The sequence below is a fragment of the Protopterus annectens genome, chromosome 2.part1 (assembly GCF_019279795.1).
Source record: "Protopterus annectens isolate FY-2018-M chromosome 2.part1, PAN1.0, whole genome shotgun sequence".
In the NCBI taxonomy this organism is placed as follows: Eukaryota; Metazoa; Chordata; order Ceratodontiformes; family Protopteridae; genus Protopterus; species Protopterus annectens.
Window position 1 is genome coordinate 550,035,761 of NC_056729.1, and position 20,251 is coordinate 550,056,011.

Genomic DNA, 20,251 nt, shown 5'->3' on the forward strand with positions numbered 1-20,251 from the left:
GCATTTCTTTGCTTAAATGATTTAAAGCTATTTGGTTATCTGTTTTGAACATTAAGCCTTATATAGTACTAACCTCTTCTTTAAATAAAAAGTAAAGATGCATTTCTTTTCTCATATCAGTTTTTTGCTCCATCCAGATTCAATCACAGTTAACCATGGAATTACCTGTTTAACTTCTAGTTCATGTCGTAGTAGAGCTGGATATTCTGGCAAGGAAAAGCTCAGCATATATACTACATGCCTCATTTTCCGGGCTTATTAGTTCACCCTCATGTCATATCACTGCAAATTTAGTGGTATTCTTTACTACTGGGAGGTGGTTTGTGTACTGATTGCCTAAGTATGCTTCATAGTGTTTTATGATCACCTTCCATTAGAATTGGTTTCCCATGAGTATACTCATGAAAGATTTTGAAAACCTACATTTTGGCTAGCTTTTTTGTATCTACATACTTTATCTGACCATTACACAAGTGAATTATTATTTTGTCAAAACAACACTCAAGTTCTCTTCTCTTTTACCTACTTGTGATATGACTACTTACTCATATCAGAATAATTTAGTGTAGACACTTTTATCACTAACTGTTTAAGAAATTCAAAACTCATTTTGTGATATTTTTTCATTACCATTCCATATCAGTTTCCTTATTAGTACACCTATTTCTGACATATTCAGAATTAATAATCTCCTAATTAAGTTTTGTTTCCCTTCAGAGACAAAAACACTTAAACTGGACTATCTTTACAGTTTATTATAACTGTTTTTATTATAGTACTTTTTAATGTTTTTCTTAAGTTATGTTCACTAGTTGCATTTTGCTCTGAAATGGTTTTCAATATTAAGATCAAACGTAAAATATTATTGGAAGTTATTTGATGGCAGCATTTAAACTACTGCTTTGATTTTCTCACCTTCTAGTTTTGTGCTGTCTGAAATTATGCATGTACCATGTATCTCATGTCTGTAAAGGATTAAACACTTTTTCCTGTCACGCTTGAAGTTTTACTGTGCCAGTCTCCAATAACTGAGTGAGCTTTTGACATGGTCTTCATTCATATCCCAAATCAGTATGTCATCAATAATATTAACATCTTTAAAACTCTTAACCATCTATACATTTCTTTGAACAAACACTTTGTATGCTGGCAAGATGCCAAATGGAATTATAGGAAATTTGTATTTTCCTAAAGGTGAATCAAATGTAAACAATCCTATAGGTTAATCAAATGTAAACAATTCTGAACTTTCTTCATCAAGCTTAATTTAACAAAATCCATAGTAAGCATTAAACAAGCAAGCATACTTCACATCTGGCAGAGCATAAATCACTTCTTTATTTGCGTCAACAGGAAATTTATTCTTTATAGCTTTATTTAGCTGTTATGAGGCTATACATGTACCTGTTTTATTAGAATATATAAATGTAACAATTCAATTCATCCATTCATTAGGTTTATTCTATTTCTTAGCTATAGTCACTTCCCTGCAAATTTCAGTGACTTATTTTTCTACTCCTCAGGGCTGCTAGAACTTTGCTTGAATCATGCACTACTGGCAATACAAAGGGATCTTTCTAAATATGAAGAACTCCTAGCAAACAGACCAGATCATGATATAAAATATTCATCCTTGAAAACAAATCATTACTCTGCAGTGCTCTGTATGATTCCTTTTCACCATACCTTGCTTCACACAACTCAAACAATTCAGTTTGCAGAAGCGTCCATAACAGCTGCCTCAAAGTGTATAATCTGTTCATTAGGTATCACTTTCTACCCCAATAGCTTTACACTATGAGCTGAAATAGCGCAAACTTAAAATATTAATGGCTTCAGTGTTCTCCTTTTCAGAATGAGATTCATTGTTTACCACATCTGAATAGCTGCAACTTTATTTTATGCATGTGACTATTTCTAATGTCATTTTTTCACCTGTGTGTTTAAACTGATTATTATTTTTAGCCTCTTTTCTTGGATTTATGGATGATTCTTTGCTTTCAATTATTTTTTATCACTTTTTATGCACCTTCCCAGTCTTTACTGTACCATAAACTCATAACAGTTTCTCACAGTATTCCTTCTTATTGACTGAAGGCTTGTTTCTTCCATTTTGCATGTTTTAGCAACATGATTTCTCTTGCTACAACTTCTACACACTTGAATCAATGCAGGTCATTCCTTTTATCATGCTTATAATATTACATCATGCAAAGCTTGTTAACGATGCTTCAATGGTTTTCATGCTTCCTGTAGTTCTTGTAATTTATTTTTCTTTTATTTTCACTCATTTTCATTTCTTTTGTTTCATATGCAGATTTGCATAGTTCTAATTCATCTGTAAGTTCTTTCAGCTTATATGAAGTATTTGCTCACTCTACATATATTAATTACTTTAGTTAGTGTTAAACTTGTTTTTTTTGTAGCAACCTGCCTCTCATCCCATCATTTTGATTTCACACTTGACTGTCTTTTCCTAGTAAGTCATATAACTTACTAAACCCACAGTCTTTGGTTCACTTCTTTAATTATATAATGTAATCATAAGTTTATTTCACAATGTGATAGTGCTTAGCTGTTCAATAACAAACCAGGTGTGTATGTATGTACACACATGCATCTGAATGGACTCTAAATAAGGCGAATGCAATATTTAAAGACTTACGTGCATATGTTACAGCTATTTGTCTGCCATGCCATGTCTTAGCAGCACAGGGAGTAATATATTTTCCTTAAATAAAGCAGCACATTCTCTAGGAAGCTTGTAAAGTAGAGGTCAAGACAACTAAAGCTATCAATACAGGTGTGTGTTGAATAGCAGCATCATATCTTACATTTGTAGATCCCTGCATTCTCTCACAATCTTTGTGAACAGAGAGCAGCAGCAGAGTCATATCAGCAGGTGCAGCACCATGAAACATGCCCAGAGTTGTCACCTAAATGAACATGGCTGAATTTAGCAATGCTGATGAAAGACAGTCTGTAGCAGGCATCAGCTCTACTCAAGTCTGGCAAAATGTAGTTCTGATAGACCAGATGTGTATTTCCCCATGCATTAATCACTTTCTAACATATATATTGAATGCTCAGTGATCAGCAATGGATGCTTTTGCATCTGGCACAGACTGATCTACAGTAGTAGATGTTATGGGCATGCCTGTGTCTGTTGCATCATAGAGTGCTGCTCTACTGAGTGCACTTAGTTGGACATGGCAGCAAGCACCAAGCTGTCTGTGGCAATACCAGCAGGGATCCCCACACTGACTCTGTGCCCTTGCGCCCATGTTTTGATGGGGCTGCAACCTGTTTGTGACAATGGAACTGCTATATTATATCTGCTGCCTATGTAGGACCATGATGTTGTGGTGCATGTGATGGATAGTTTAATGATGCTGTCATCATTGGTGGTTAACACACCCTTCAGTGTCAATATCAGCTGGAAATCATCAACATCAGTATGCTCTGTGTTATAGATTATATTTCAAAGTAGTCAAATGTCAGCTTTGGTGTGATGGATAACTTTTCATCTTCTGTAATGTCTCATCTTGACAATGTTGTTAGTCATTTCACCATTCTCTAGGAGCAAATAGACAAACATGGAAATACACTAGTCAGTGATGCATACACATAATAATATCTACAGTAATTATGCAATACTCAGAGCACTGTTAAAAAATTACTATAAAAACTTGTCAAACTCTTATGTTGCTTCATAGACCACAGGGGTCTTGGGAGTTAATACATCAACAAGGTGAAGTTCAGGAATTTCCATCTTGGGTTCTAGCTGGTCTTTCCTAGAGCTATAGAAAAAGCTGTCATGAGACTCCTGTGATGATAGCTGTCACTGATTACCTTCTACCTTGTGCATCACATACATAGAGGTCACTTGCAGTGTATTAAACTGGGCGTGTGTTATCAGCAGTGCCACTCAGCATGCACATGTGACCAAGAATACAGTGATTACCAGACTGCCATGGTGCATTGACTTTTGCTGTCCACATTTAGAAGGGGCTTGTATATCTTGGTAAAGCTATATGCTATATTATGTAATGCCACCCAAGATGGGCAGGGCGTGGTGGGGTGAGTAGAATTAAGTCCAGTCCATTGGACAGGGTAATAGCAATCCATTTAATTTTGGAATAGTTCTTGTAGGAAAAAAAAACAGTGCCAAAATCTGCTTGGTCACAACACAAAACATGCTAGAATAATCTCAATAATATTCTAAGATATGCATTTTAACATTACAGTGATACAATTTTATGCTCCAACTACAGATGCCAATGAGGAGAAAGCTGAACAGTTTTGTGAGGATCTACATTACCTTCTAGATATAGCTTCAAAAAGAGAGCATTCATCATTGGTGATTGGAATGCTAAAGGTGGTATTCAAAGAGCAGTTAGAATAACACTCAAGTGTGGCTTTGGTGTGTGCAAAGAAGCAGGACACAGACTAATAGAATTTTGATAAGACAATTCACTGGGCATAGCAAACACTCTCAACAGCTTAAGATACACATGCATATATGGATATCAGAAGATGGTCAGTTTTGAAAAAGAGGACTGTATACTTCACAATCAGAGATGGAAGAGCTCTATTCAGACAGCAAAGGAAGACCTTGAGCTGACTGTGACTAGAAGCATGAGCTTTGTATCACACAGTTTCAAATAACAGGAAGGCCGCAGAGCATCTTGGTATGAGCTCAACAACAGGTTGTCCTATGGCAAAACAAACTTTCTAACCTCCTACCCAACACCGGGGAATTCCTCAGGGCTCTATACATGGACCACTCTTGTTTTCCATATTTATCAACGACCTCGGAACTGTCATCCCAGATGCAAAATGCATTCAATATGCAGATGACTCCACCCTGATTTGCTCTGCTACCTCCCAGTCTGATCTACAAATATTATCCCAGAACACTTTTAATACAGTTGAAAACTGGCTAACTGATCATCACCTGATCTTAAATCCCAATAAAACAAAACTACTACTATTTTTCCCTACTCGCATGTAGACTGTATAATCCTTCTCTATAAAACCTAACATTGGTACCATAATCTCCCCAGACACCTACACAAAGCTTCTAGGTGTTACTGTAGACAGTAATCTCAAATTCGATATTCATGTCAATCAAACTATTAAAACCATCAATAAAAAACTTGGCTCACTCTATAAGATCAAACCTTTCCTAACTTCACCTGCTAAAATCGCCATTGCACGTTCTCATCTTCTTTCAACTCTTCTTTATGCTTCCCCTTTATTCACCAACTTAAAACTGAACTTAATAAATTCTCTAGCTGTTATAATCACATTGCCCGATTCGCCACCAGCATGCCATACAAGACACACCACTGTAAAAACCTAAACTATCTAGGATGGTTAGAATTGCCATGCCTATTTCAGTATAACCAACTTTTAGTGGCACATAAAGTACTTAACTGGCCAGAAAGCACACCTGCACTTGAAATATTGTCAATCCCTGCAGTAACCTCAGGCCATTTCTGTCCTCTAACAGATTGCTAGTACAAACTGTCAAAATCAGTAATTCAGCCGGCGATTCTCTGTTTGCCAACTATGTTGGTAAAACCTGTAACTCACTGCCTGCTGATATTACTCTAGAACCCATCCTAAGTCAATTCAAGAAAAGTCTTAAACAATATTTTAAATCACACTGGCTATGTCCTTGTTCCAAGCCAGATTAGTCCTCTTTCTATGTTTGTGTTCTAATTCATTCATAACTTAACTGTGTGGCATTTTTTAGGCCTTTACCCTTGTGTAAATTAAATCCTTGTGTGATTATATTACATGTATAGCTGAACAGAGCCTGTAAACTTTGTTTATTAAGATTTATGTTATATTATTGTTTTTACCTTGGAGCTTTTCTCCTCAGGCCTCTGCTGAAAATGGACATGTATCTAGTCAGACTATCCCGGTCAACAAATGTAAAATAAATAAAATAAAATAAATAGATCTATTCAAGAAGACTGATAATGTTAAGGGAAACTATCAAGTAAAAATAGGCATAATAAAAGACAAAAATAAGAGGGACCTAGCTGAAGCAGGCAATGAATAACTAAATAAGAAAGACCCTTACCTCATTTATAAATATAAGGCATTTTCTATGTCCTGGTGGCAGACATTCTGAAGCGTGACGCTAAATGGGTCCTAGAAAGCCTTTCTAATAACGGAGCTGCAGAAAGTGATGACATTCCATTTTTTTTAATCCTGCAAAATTATGTTACAATGTTATTCATAATTTACTAGCAAATTTGGAAAGCACACCAGTGACCAATGGACTGAAAAAGGACTATGTGTATTTCATTCCCAGAAAAAAAGAGCACTGCTAAAGAATACATAGATTACTGAATAATTGCACTTGTTTCATATGCTAGTTAGGCAATGGTTAAAGTGTATAGGTCACTTTCTGAAGTACGTGTAAGTTAAAAATGGAGTTGTTTATATGTTCTCTACCATATACAATACCAAATTATATAGTTTTTGGTACAAAATGTGATATTTTTGCATTATAGTTTGTTGATAAGGACAGGGCCCTGACTATTTTCTCAGAGCTTTAAATACCTGTCATGTAATCAGAAAAACACAATCAAAATACCTCACAACATCAATTAATGTATATTGGCCATTTTTTCAAAGCAAGCTTAAGTAACAAACCCATGACTTGGGTACAGCACCCATACCAGCAACACTACTAAAGTCTACAGTTTAGTATGCAAAACGTGGATTGATTTTGCATTTTATTTTGTTGACAAAGATACCCCCACCAGAATTATTTCTTGTAGCTGTGAATCTCTGCCATGCCACAGATTATATTTCTTGATTAACTGCATCAGTGAGAATCAGTGGCAGATTGAACACACCTTGGGCCCTGGGCAATTTATATGCCATGGACCATCTCTCACACATTTTTGGGGACTATCCAAAAATGCACTTTCTTTCGGATTCCTCTTCCTGATTAAAGACTAGTCAAACTGCTGTCATTATAATCCACCAATGGCAAGAGTAAAGTATTCCAACTTGCTTACACAAATGCACACTAGTCCTGAAAAGCCAAAGTTATGATTGTTTAACTTGACCATAACAGTAGAGTATGCTATTCTCATCCCCAGACATTCCCTGTACTTGACATTTATAACCTCCTTGTTGTCTGTGTACACACACATGGTAGCCAAGGTATACAAACTTATTTCATATAAATGTAAAGCCAGACTGTTTAAACTGATCAAACAACAAGAAGGTTGTTGTTGTGTTTTTTGGCTTTTCCTGGTTAGGGGTTGCCACAGCAAAACTCCGGTCCGTTAATGATTGGCAGTAGATTTTTACGTGCCGAGTTGCCAGCCCTGATGCACAACCTTCAATGATGGTACGCCCATTCACGCATGTCTCTACACAGAAGACGCTCTAGCTGAGAATCGAACAGGACAATATCTTACTGTGAGGCGACAACGCCACTGCAGAAACAAGAAGGTAAGTTACTTTTATCCATAAGCAACCCCACAGTCACTTATCAGTTATAGCAACTTTTCTGTGTACATCTCATCTGATTGTGGTTAAAAAAATAATACCTCTCAACCTTTTGGAGCAAGAATTAATACAAAGCCAAACAACTGTAAGGACCAGAGGCCTAGAATCAGGGACAGATTTGAAACATGGCTGTTATATCCTTAGAAAATCACTAGAATAAAAACTTTTGTATTAGCAGCATTTTCTGAAGTGACTACAGTCTTTAATGATTTACCAGAAAATCACCAATTTTATGAGGATCAATCCAAAAATATGAAGCAAAACCAGGGGCATTCAGCAACACAGGGAAAGCTAAAGGCTATGTCATTTTAACTTTGTTTCACATAAACAACAGACAGCTCACACATATTCCAACTTATTTCACACAAATGCACTTTTGTCAGGTTTAACTATGTAAATAACAAGAATGTAACCTAATTTTCTTCACAAACACCCCCCATCTAACAGTTACAGATACTTTGTTGTGTAAATCTCATGTGATAAAAATTAATACAGAGCAGGAATTAGGGACACAGCCAAAAATAATGAGGGACAAAGGCCCAAAATCAGAGACAAAAGTTAAAAATTGCTCTTATATACTTAGTTATTACTATATATATGTATAATATATATATATATATATATATATATATATATATATATATATATATACATATAAAATTTGGTCTGTGGTTTTTGAAGGATATGATGCTGAAACTTAAATGTTTTGCAGCAAAACAGCAGATTTTATGAGGCACAGACCAAAACATATGAAGCAAAGTAAGTAACATTTGTAAAATCAGGAATAGTTTCTACATGGTTTCACATAGTACCCACACAGTAAATATTCCAGCCTATTTCATGCAAATGCACACTAGCCATGTAAATTAAGACTGTATGTGAGCAAACAGCAAGAATTTAAGTTGCCTTCATCCACAGCCAACCCCCCCCCCCAATTTAGTAACTGCCATGCTGAATGATTTGCCAGTAAACTGCAGATTCTATGAGTAAATATCAAACTATGAGGTAACATCAGGAACATTCTGGAAAGTAAGGAAAAGTTTCAGCTTGGTTAGACACAAACAGTACCAGAGGATAAATATCAGATTTATTTAATACAAATGCATAAACAAGAAGAAAGCAAGTTGCATAACAAAATATTAGGAAGAAGACAAGGTATTTCTCTGAAATCAGGGACTGCTTCAAATTTGTTTCTCACAAAGCGAGGACAGAAAGTAACTATTCCAGTTTATTTCACACAAATGTACACCAACACTTAATACCGAAGTATTAACTCTGCAAGTGAAGAAGGCTGGTTGCTTTCATACACACCGCAACTAGACCCTCATGTTGCTGACTGCCAGCATATCAAAAAATAGTAAATACTCCAGTTTATTTCACACAAGTACATACTAGTCAGTAATACCAGTTTTTAAACTGAGCAAATAAAAAAGGCACGTTGCTCTCATCTGCAGCAGCGCTATTCCTCCATACATCTGGTTGATTGGCAACATATTAAAAAGAAAAAAATATTCCAGTTTAGTTCACATAAAGTCACAGCAGCCATTAGTGCCAGAGTTTAACATGATCGAATGAAGAGGACAAGTTTAATTAATTCACAGCACAGCTAGCCGCCTCTTACCTGGATGACTGCCACCACCTTAAAAAAACTATCTTGCATTGTCACAACGAAGTGTTCTGCTCCTCTGTTTTGAACTTACAATCCACAACCACAATATCTTTACCATTTCATTTGTGCATGTGCAAATTGCGTGCACTAAACATATATATAAAGTTAAATACCTGAGGAGTCTGTTGTTTAGCACTTTTTTAACTAGAAAGAGTTGACCATTGATGATTGCTTGTTACATTCAGCACATGTGATAACTAAGATAAGTCAACAGTGCTGAACATAATACAACTTTTGACATAAAATTATTTTCTTGGCTGGCAATCCCCCCCCCCCCCACTGGAGATGTGAACCCCATTCACCCCTAGTGTAATATGCCAGTAGTTGGAGTTTCTTAGTTTTTAGAAAGATATGTTCTAAATTGGGTCTTGCAGGTGGAACACTGAAAATTAACACGTGATGATGTAGTAATGAGACCACAATTTAAGGACCACATGCATTTCCTATGAATCATATTTATCCTCCTGTATACGGCTGTGATTGTTGGAGTTCTGTAGATGGCCATACTATATTGATTGTGTAGGGCAAGGGCTTTCAGTACTGGTGTGCTATGAGCATGTTCATTTATCCTACAGTAATTAGCAATGGTGCAGTGCATACTGCAGTATAGAACATCACAAAACAGCACCGTTGTGCTATGTACTTGTTTATTTAACCTACAGTAAGTAGCAATGGTGCAGTGCATACTACATTATAGAATATCACAAAACAGCACTATTGTGCTATGTACTTGTTTATTTAACTTGTTGTAAGTAACAATTATGGAATGCACACTGAAGGGCAGATCATCACAAGAGAGCACTGCTGACTTAATGATGACATCATGATAACGATCCTTCATAACACTGCAGTAAACATGATTCCAGTATTTGCTGTGCCATATGCTGTGGTCCCTTTCAAACTAAGTTGATACAATGGCAAAAATGCAACTATTGACATAGTTATGGTATACCCTGAATGAATACTGAGGAATATTATTAACTCATAAATGCTTGCAAATCACATTAAAAGTTCTACAGTTGAGTCTTAGGCATTTAACATTCATTACAACCTAATATTACTTTGTTTTGCATGTGGTATTAAAACCACAGTCATGTTCACTGAATAACATTACATAGTGTGGTGTACAGCTACTGTACATAGTGCTAATATAGTGCATATGCTACCCTAGTGTAACAGTTTGGAATCCTACTGTACAGTCTCATGATAGCTTGAGGGCATTTTGTTGCTGCCAGTGGTTCTTTTCAGTTTTGTACAACTGGTCAGCAAGCCTGCTGTACTGTTAATACTGCTTTCCCTTGTGGCTATATAAATAACATGTATTAGGCTACAAAAGGTGGGATACAATAGAGCTCTTCTCTATTGGGAAGTTGCCAAACTCCAGATTTCACTGATGAAATTAACAAGAAAGGATATTTCTATCTTAATTAGGTTTTTTGTGTTGGTTGAACTATATATCACACAAAATTGGCTTGACAGGAACAAATTGTCTGCTCTTGCTTTAAAGAGATGGTTTTGAAATATATTAAAGTTTATAAACTCACATTACATAATTGAGATTATGTTCCTTTCTTTATAGACTGTTGGTTAAGAATTTTGGATTGCATTGTATAAAATATTTTTCAACTTAAAACTATTTTTATATATTTTATATTAACTAAATATCCTGCATAGAACACATACATGAATATAGTTGTGCATAGTTGAGGAAACACATCCAGGATTCATCTCCAAACCTGACTGGTAAGTACCTATGTTACATATATCCCTATGCTGCATTATACTGCTGAGGCCTACTTTCTGTTTACACTGTATCGTGACAGATATTGTGTCCATGCAGATAGTACAATCTTGCACAAGTCTGGTACATTAGAACGGTTTTGCCTGTCTTTTGTGTTGTGGGTTTGTATAATAACATTGTGAATTGGGATGCGTATGAATGTATAGGTGGCTGGAAATAGGTGGTCCACTGTGTGAGGCATTTTAATGACTCTGAGTGCTGTGTTGCATGTATGCTAGCTTTTGGGGCCTGAACTTGTATGTGGCACTATCATTACATTACTTGTACAACTGTTTATGTTCCTCTTGGAGCCTGGAGCCTTCTGGACATAATTCTCATTCCCATCTCCTGACACTCTTTGGCAGCTTCTGAGGGATGCTAGCACTGCCAATCTGTAGACAAGGCGCATGTGAGCTTCTGTGTGCCATAAAGGTGGGTACTGTCTCTGATCCATGTAGCTATGCCCTGGCAGCATATCTGTCTGACCTGGATCCTGCAGGCTACACCACTAATAGCTCCCACTCAAACAGTTAGCCAAACCACCTCCCTCTTCCCAGGATGGGCAAGCTGTATTCCACTTACTCCCATCTTTCAGCCTCACTGTCTCCATTTCCTATGGCCACTAGTCTAAAAAGAGTCATTTAGTTGAAGTTAAGGCTTTATCCTTTTGTATCGTATGTGCATGTGTGTGTGTGTGTGTGTGGGGGGGGGGGTAGTGCACTTTTCATTGCTTTGATGTAATATCACATTGTTATTAAAGTTGACTTTGGTCAAAATCAGTGTTTTTTTCTGCCTGGTTGTCTCTAAGAATGATTAACAAACAAGATGTATGCCTTTCATTATGTCTTATTTGGGCAATGGTATCACAAGGCAGCACTTATTTGCTCTCCATTATGCTGGAAATGGTTACTTGCTGAGAACATTTTACAATGTTTATCTTGCATGAAACCCATTCATACCTCTCAACCTCTTAGAGCAAGAAATCTGGACAAAGCCATAAATAAAAGTGGGACAAAGGCCAAAATAGGGACATTTTTTAAATATTGCTCTTATAAACTTAAAAAAATTGACATAAAACAGGTTTTACATTAGGATGAGTGCTCTGAATGGTATGAAGTCTGAAACTCAAATGTGTGTCATTATTTTTTAACTTTAATCTTTAATTATTTGCCAGTAATTTACCAGAAAACCATAATTTTATGAAAAATGGACCAAAAATATGAGGTGAAAATCTGTACAGTTGATAGGTATGAATTGTGCTCCTTTCTGTTCATATTTATGATTACCAGATAAGGTTTTATAAGCCTTAAAACCAAGCAACCTGCCAAAATAAACCAAAGACTGCTGCATTGCATGTAGGTTCGTGGATGGAATACAACTTGGAAGTGGAAGATATGATGGTAAGGATTAGACTGGATAGTATATGCATCTAGGAGATAAGGTCAAAGCACAACACAGCAAAGTCTCTAAGCCAGGCATCCATAGTTGACCTCTCAGCGGATAACAGAATACAAATGGTATAGGGACTGTGCTGAGAGTCATGTAAAGACAATGAGGAGATGTCTTCACAATCAGTGATGGAGTCTTGACAACCAGACTCTAATGAAAAGATGGAACAGTCTGTGATTTCAGCCCATGTTTTACAGCAGGCCAGCAATGGTAAGGTGAAGAGAGAGAACTGAGAAAACAATTCTAGGACCTCTTCAATAAAGTGGGACAAAATAAGTTGGTCTTGGTAATGGGTGATCTGGGTAGGCAGAACTGGATTTGAGGATTACATGGGCCCACTTTCTTGGGTCAAAAGAAACAATGAATGAAAGACCATTTTGGAGTTCTGTCTCACAGATGGCTTAATGATGGCCAATGCATTATTCATTGAGAAAGACAGTCCCAAGACCTTCTTCTGGTAAGGAAAGGAAATTTAGGCAAATAAAAGATTGCTTCCTTGCGAAATTGTCACTCCCTACATTTCTGGTGGACACAGTCAGCTGCAAACACTGGTCAGAGATGCTCTAAGACCAACAGAGACTAGTCTCAAAACATGGAAGTTGACTGGAGTAAAAGCACAGAATTGAAGGAAAAAGTCATGGCACTAGCACCTGAGGAAGAAGAAGAAATGGGTTGTGAAGAAGAATAAGAAAAATCACCAAACAGCATGTTTGAAAATCAGACAGATCTCTGGATAAGCCAGGTCCATAAATAACATACATAAGGAAATCTAGTGGACGAAAACAGAAGGTTAGGAAGTTATTAAAAGAGAGGGAGTGTAGAAAAAAGTGGAAGACAGACAAGTTGGACCAAATTAAAGATGAATACTGGATGGCTAATAAAGAAATCAAAAGACAAGTTAAATAGCAAAGACTGGCATTAGAGAACCTCTGCTAGCTTCTGATGACTGACTCAAAAATGATTTAAAGAAGCTCTACCTGCTTGCCAGACAGCAACAGAATGATTAAGAAAAAAATGGGAAGACACAGTTCATAACAGACACCAGCAGTGATTTACCCACTAGTCCAAACACATCAAAGGACAGATGGAAGGAGTTTTTCTGAATGAAGAGTACTTCTCAGAAGCTGTACTGCCACACGCACAGCCTACGATGAAGGAGGAAGAAGAGCCCATGCTAGAAGTACAATGTACACCAAGGAAAAAGAAGTTAGGGAAAGAGGTAGACTGGGGTGAAATAAAGGCAGATATGATCAAGATGTTCGTCACTTTATGGGAGTATTGGCTCCTGAAGGTGCTCATAGTCATATATACAGAAAGGAATATTACAAGTAAACTGGAGAACAAGCACTATGTAGCCAGTGTACATAAAGAAAGGGGATATTTACATTTGCTAGCAGTACAGGGGTATCAAAAAATGTGTACTGCAACAGAAACCACAAGAAGACGAAACTCAGTTCAATTCAGTATGGCAGAAGAAAGCCCAATTGCAATGCCTTTAGCTACAGAAATTACAACTTGATGAAGAGATCTGATGAAAGCCAAAAGGAAGTTAGTTCGTCAACAAGGGAAATCTTGACTGCTAAATCCATTACACATATCAGCACTTGGAATGTTCTTACAGCCTACAGCACTGGTAGACTGGCACAAATCATACACAAGATGAAGCTTTACAATCTATTGATTGTTGGAATCAGTGAAATGCGATGGACTGGATCAGGCAAGATTATTTCAGAAGATGTCATTGTTCTGTTTTCATTTGGTGATAGGCATGAGAATGGAGTTGGCATACTGTTTAGGAAGGAGACATCAAAATCTTTAGTCAGTTGGGAACCAGTCAGTGACAGAATTATTTCAGTATGCTTACAGAGCCATTTCACCAAACAAATGTTACTACAAGTTTATGCACCAACGGTAGCCACCACAGATACTGAAAAGGAAGAATTTTATGAACAGCTACAAGATGCGATAACCTCAGTTCCCAGTTATGAACTTAGAATTGTGATGGGTGATTTCAGTGCTCAAATCAGAAGCAACAGAGAGGGATTTGAACACGTCATTGGCTTTAGTAAACAGAATGGATAATGGTTATAGATTCCTGTAATTCTGTAGTGGCAATGACCTTAAAGTTGGGGGCAGCATATTCAAACACAAAGACATTCAAATGGCATCATGGCATTCACCCAATGGATACACGGTGAATCAGATTGATCACGTTTGCATACCTCATCAATGGGTGAGTATGCTTCAAGATGTCAGAGTACAATGGGTAGCTGATGTCACATCTGATCACTACTTTGTGGTTGTGTCAATGAAAACGAAACTCAAGAACCAAAAAAGCCAGTATCTCTTCGATTTAACATCGACATGTTGACATCACCTGATGTGCAAACCAGATACAACATCAAGGTCCAAAACTGATTCTCTGCCCTACAGACTGTAGATGATGACATTGAACAGCAATGGGAACAGTTCAAGGCAATCATCAAAGAGAGTGCAGAAGCAAAAATTGGGTATAAGAGAGCCAAAAGAAAAGAAGCGTGGATAACAGTTGAAACTTGGAAAGCCATTGATTTGTGATGTGATTGCAAACGAAAGTGAGAGCAGGCTTACCAAACTGGCCAGTCATTAGATAATTTGATTAAAGAATATAAACAGAAAGATAAACTGGTCAAAAAGATGTGCAAAAATGACAAAAAGTTATGGGTCGAGAAAATAGCAACAGATGCAGAAACAAGGGCAGCAAGTGGAAATTCCAGGGCATTATATCATGTTGCCAAAGAACTTATGGATGAGAATAAACAGAGGCCACCTATTAGATTAGCAAATAGAAAAACTACAAAAACACAAGAGGAATAATTAAAGAGATGGCAAAAACATTTTGAATCTGTGCTAAACTGCCCTACACCTGATGATCTGCAGGACTTTGGCAATGAAGGCGAAGTGTCAACAATGATTCTGGCTGTGAACATGGCAGACTTTAGTGAGGTTAAAGTAAAGGAAGCCATAGCCAAAGAATGTAAAAGCTCCTGGAACAGACAGATACAATCAGAGTTTCTAAAGTATGCTATGTCTTGAATGGAATATTTCACGTCTCTTGAACAACATATGGACTTAAGAAAAGGTACCCAATGAGTGGAAAATGGCATCATCATCCCTTTACCAAAAAAGGGAGATTTTAGAGACTGCATGAATTGGTGTGGTATTACATTGTTGTCAGTCACAGGCAAAGTTTTCACCAGTGTATTACAAAATAAACTGAAAGGAGCAGTTGATGACGGACTCAGGAACAGGCTGGATTTAGGTCAGGTCAATCCTGCACTAACCAGATATTTGCACTCAGACAAATTATATAGAAAAAGCAACATCATGGAAGACTTCAGTCATTGTCAACTTTGTGGACTTCAAAAAAGCCTCTAACTGCATACATAGGCCATTACTATGTCACATCTTGGCAGAATACGGGATTCCTTCAAAATTCATTACACTGTTTAAGAGTCTGTATCAAGATAGCAAGTGCACAGTTCAGGTGAATAATGAGTACAGTGACTGGTTTGTGGTGGTCACTGGGGTATGACAGGGATGTATACTGTCTCCCTTATTATTTGCAATAATTATTGATTTGGTCATGTGGAAAGCATTGCATGGAAACTCAGTGGGACTGGAATGGGTCAATGACGAGCTATGTGACTTGGACTTTGCTGATTGCATAGCTGTTATTGATGCAACATGGAGCGGAATGCAGACAATGACCACATCAGTGGAGAAACAGGGTGGGAAGAGCGAAGCATGGAATGACAACAAAGATAACGGCTGCAGGATCAATATTAGATGTGAGAGAACTTCTGCTACCTGGGCAGTTTTATCTCTCATACAGATAATTGTGAGAAGGAAGTTATGGTTAGACTTGGAAAAGCAAGTGCAGCATTCAGGGGTCTATATTAGATAATTGAACGTTTGAAAGTTTGACTACCATATGATCAAACTTTCAAAAGTTTGAATATCTAATAAAAAAAATAAACTACACAAAACACCTACCTGAATGCTCTAAGCAGGGGGGCAAGCCCCCCTGCACCGCCTACATGGGGGGGCTGTACCCCCACACACCCCGCTCTTTAAATATACCAACTCCGAGATCGCACTACAGTGTAGCAAAGGGAAATCTTCCCATTCCACACTGTACGGAGATCTCTGTTACAATGTTTGAAAATTCAAAAATCATATGGTCATATGATGTCAACCATATAAGATTCAGAATTTTGTATGTTTAAACATTCAGTATGGACCCATTCAATAATCTATCCAAAATCTGGTGATCAAAAAGCATTGCACTGTCTACAAAGGTGAAGCTATACCAAGCACTGGTGCCATCTGCACTCTTATATGGCGTTGAGCTATGGCTAATCACAGCATCAGCCATGAGAAAATTTGAGGCTGCTCATCATAAATGGTTAAGGTGCATTTTGGGAATATGGTGGAAGGACAAAGTTAAAAATGAGAGTGTTAGAGAACGAACGCAACAATGAAAACCTGAAAATATCATTACGGAAAGAAGATTATGTTGGTTTGGTCATGTTAATCGCATGGACACTAGCAGGATTCCTATACAATACCTCAACTGGAAACTAGCTGGATACAAGAAAAGACCAGGCAGATCTCAACAAAATTGGAAAGGAGTAGTAACAAGAGATCTCTGTCACCTGAATATCACTTGGGAGGAAGCGAAAGAAGCAGCAGCTGACAGACACAGTGGAGTCAACTTGTGACCCAATGCATCATCGATGCGTGGTGAACCGAAAACTGAAGACAGAGGTATCAAGCTCCTGTCATACTGCAAGTAAGTGCTGAAAATGGTAATTGATAAAGGAATACACAGTAGTAGAAAGTAAGATGTGGGATGATCAGTTCAGATTCAGACCAGAACTAAGTATAAATCAACCAATATTTGCAGTGAGACAGATAGTAGCGGAGAAGCTAGAAATGAGGTCCAACTGGGCATTTATATGTATATATATATATATATATATATATATATATATATATGTATATATATATATATGTATATATATATGCAGAGGGAATATGACATGTTCACAAGGAAGTCAATTTCGACAGTCCTGCGCAATGCTTTGAAGTCACTGAAACACCAAGGAATTAACACAAGCTATGAACAGGGACCCAAAACCTAAAAAGTGAACAGAATTTAAACTAACAGATGGGTTCCCATTGTGAGTGGACATATGCTATGGCCCAGCACATAGACTACTCCTATTAATAGTAGCAATGGACTACATCAGCAAATAGTCTGCATGGGACAGATAAACAAAGATCCGGTATGCAGAAGTGCCATTGCAAGTACGTTCTGAAAAGAAACTTCTGCAAATGATAGGGGACTTGACTTGAATGTAACACTGAAGGAACAAGGGATGAATCTGAGAACAGACAAAACAGTGATCACTGCAGCAAATGAGGGCACTCAGAAGAAGCTTACAATATAGACAGAAAGAAAAAAATAGGTTAACAGCTTCAGGTATCTGGTTGATGTGTTTCAGGAGAAGGGAAGATTGAATGAGGAGGTTAGAATCAGAGGTGAAAATGTTGGAGGCGTGATGGGGAAGATAGAAGTAAATGGAAACATATTTTCTGGAGTGTAATGAGGTGGCAGACTTCCTGCAGGCTGCTCTGTTAGAGATACTGGGTGAGGAAGCTGTTGCAAAGAAGGAAATTATTTTTTTGAGTTTTGATGCAGAATCAGAACTGCCTAGACATAGTAAGGCCTTGTTGTGTCTAATTATAGTGGCTGCCAAAAAAGCAATCGCTAGAAAATGGAAATCAAAATCTAAATCAACTTTACTACAAGTAGTGAATATAGTAACAGAGATAAAGCAGCTGGAATTGGGATCTTTAGAAAAGGGAAAACATAAACTACATAGGAAAAAATGGGAATTGTGGGAATATTATATGCAGAGGAGAATGATGTTTAAAAGAAGGTAGGATTTGAATGAGCTGTGTAATACTTAACTGACAATGACTGGATATATTGTAAGTGATGTATAATGTTTGCAACTACAGTTGTCTCAATGGGGTCTGTGATGCATAATATTTGCAACTAAAATTGTATTAATGTGGTTTGGTTTTCATTTATACAAATGGAAGATTGCCTATGTCATAGATGATATTTTAATACAGATTTTTTTTTTGTAAAAAAAAAAAAAACACTAGAATCAGTGGTGCTACAGCAAATTAACACAAAATGTCAGGATTAGTTTGGGACAGATGAATACCAAAGAAGTTAAAAAGTAAGGTGTACTAAACAATGGGGCCAGCAATGCTTCTGTACTGCACAGAAAGATTGGGAGGTGAAGGCAGAACAGCAGTAGAAGCATGAGGCGATGGAGTTAAAGCACCTCAGATGGCTGGTAGGATGCACACTAGGTTAGACAAAGAAATGAGGACATCACAGCAGAAGCCAAAGTAGCCACATCTATATGGAAGGCTAAGTAGCATAGATTACTGTAGTTCAGTCACATGTTCAGGAACAGAGAAGACAATTTGGTAAAGCAGATTTGGGACAGACAAGAAGAAGCATGAAGAAACAATGATGCCCAGGTGAGAGGTGGATACATTGCTTGAGAGAAGACTTGAGACAGGCAGGCACTACTGTTGAAGAAAGTAGAAAACTGGCACTGAACAGAGACAAGTGGTGACAACTGCCATGACACTTTGACTCCATGCAAATATGGGAAAAAGTGGTTGATGATGATGATGATGAGGAAACAGGGTCTATATTAGAAGAATGAAGCAACGAAATAGCGAATACTCTTTCATCGACATGTAGAATCTGAAGTCTGAAAACAGCGAAGTTACGGAACAGTGATTTTTTTCCCTGGGAAAAAATCGCTGTTCCGTAACTTCGCTGTTTTCAGACTTTGGGTTTTACGTGTGGAAGAAAGTGTTTGCTCTTTCGTCATTTTGTTCTTCTAATATAGACCCGATGAAACAGATGTAGTTAACTGTGACAGCAAGTATACAACAAATATGCTGACTTGAACATATTAAATACAAGTAGTTTATGTTTCTCCTGCACATCTTCTGCCGAATTGATTCAGCTGTCTTTAACTCAACTGAGGAAAATCTGCCATTCAGCAAAGCTTTGTAAAGCATTAGGATGGAAGTTGTAGAGCAGAACTCATTTATAAATGGTACTGATGGATCACTAACTATAGTGCAGTCTCAGGGATCATATACCTCTTCCAATTATATATACTGAGGCTAGCTTTGAAGGAACATCTTTGTAAGAGGTTCATGCAAAAAATGTCAGCGGGGACTGCTCTTCATCCTTTTCAGATATGTTACAAATGATAACATTCTTCCTTGTGTAATGTCTTTCCAGGTCTTTAGTTTTTATCTTCAAGTTCTTTGTCTTGATTTTCTTAAATGGAAATTTCCTTATTAATACTGCATATTTTATTATTTGTATCTTGAGTCTCTGTCATGTCTCTTACTCTATGACCTGCGTTGCACATCTCAGAGCCAAAGACAGGCAGTGATCAAATGTTTTTTCTTTGACTTTTTAGACAAAAGGGATAGAACTCAGTGTTCTTCTTTTAATCCTCTTGTATGTTGAATAGCAAGGTGGAGTTTCAGGAGTGAACTTGGTGACTGTACATTTCTGCACAGGCTTCGGACCAGTGGATGATATGCAGTTGTCTGAGCAAATGTATTTATTTATTTATTTATTTATGGACAAAAGTAAATATTATAAATACATATAATAACTTTCTGACTAATAATAAATACAACCCTAAAAAAAA

General features: G+C 37.2%; 1 long non-coding RNA gene across 1 annotated transcript in view; it reads right to left on the reverse strand.

Moving 5' to 3' along the window:
• Positions 1 to 1,267: 1,267 nt before the first annotated feature.
• Positions 1,268 to 20,251, reverse strand: part of LOC122794140 — a 104,313-nt gene continuing 85,329 nt past the window's right edge. The window contains exons 2-3 of the long non-coding RNA XR_006363617.1: positions 6,095 to 6,225; positions 1,268 to 3,576 (exon numbers count right to left, since the gene is read on the reverse strand). This is a non-coding gene — a long non-coding RNA (uncharacterized LOC122794140). The remainder of the gene's footprint in view (positions 3,577 to 6,094; positions 6,226 to 20,251) is intronic.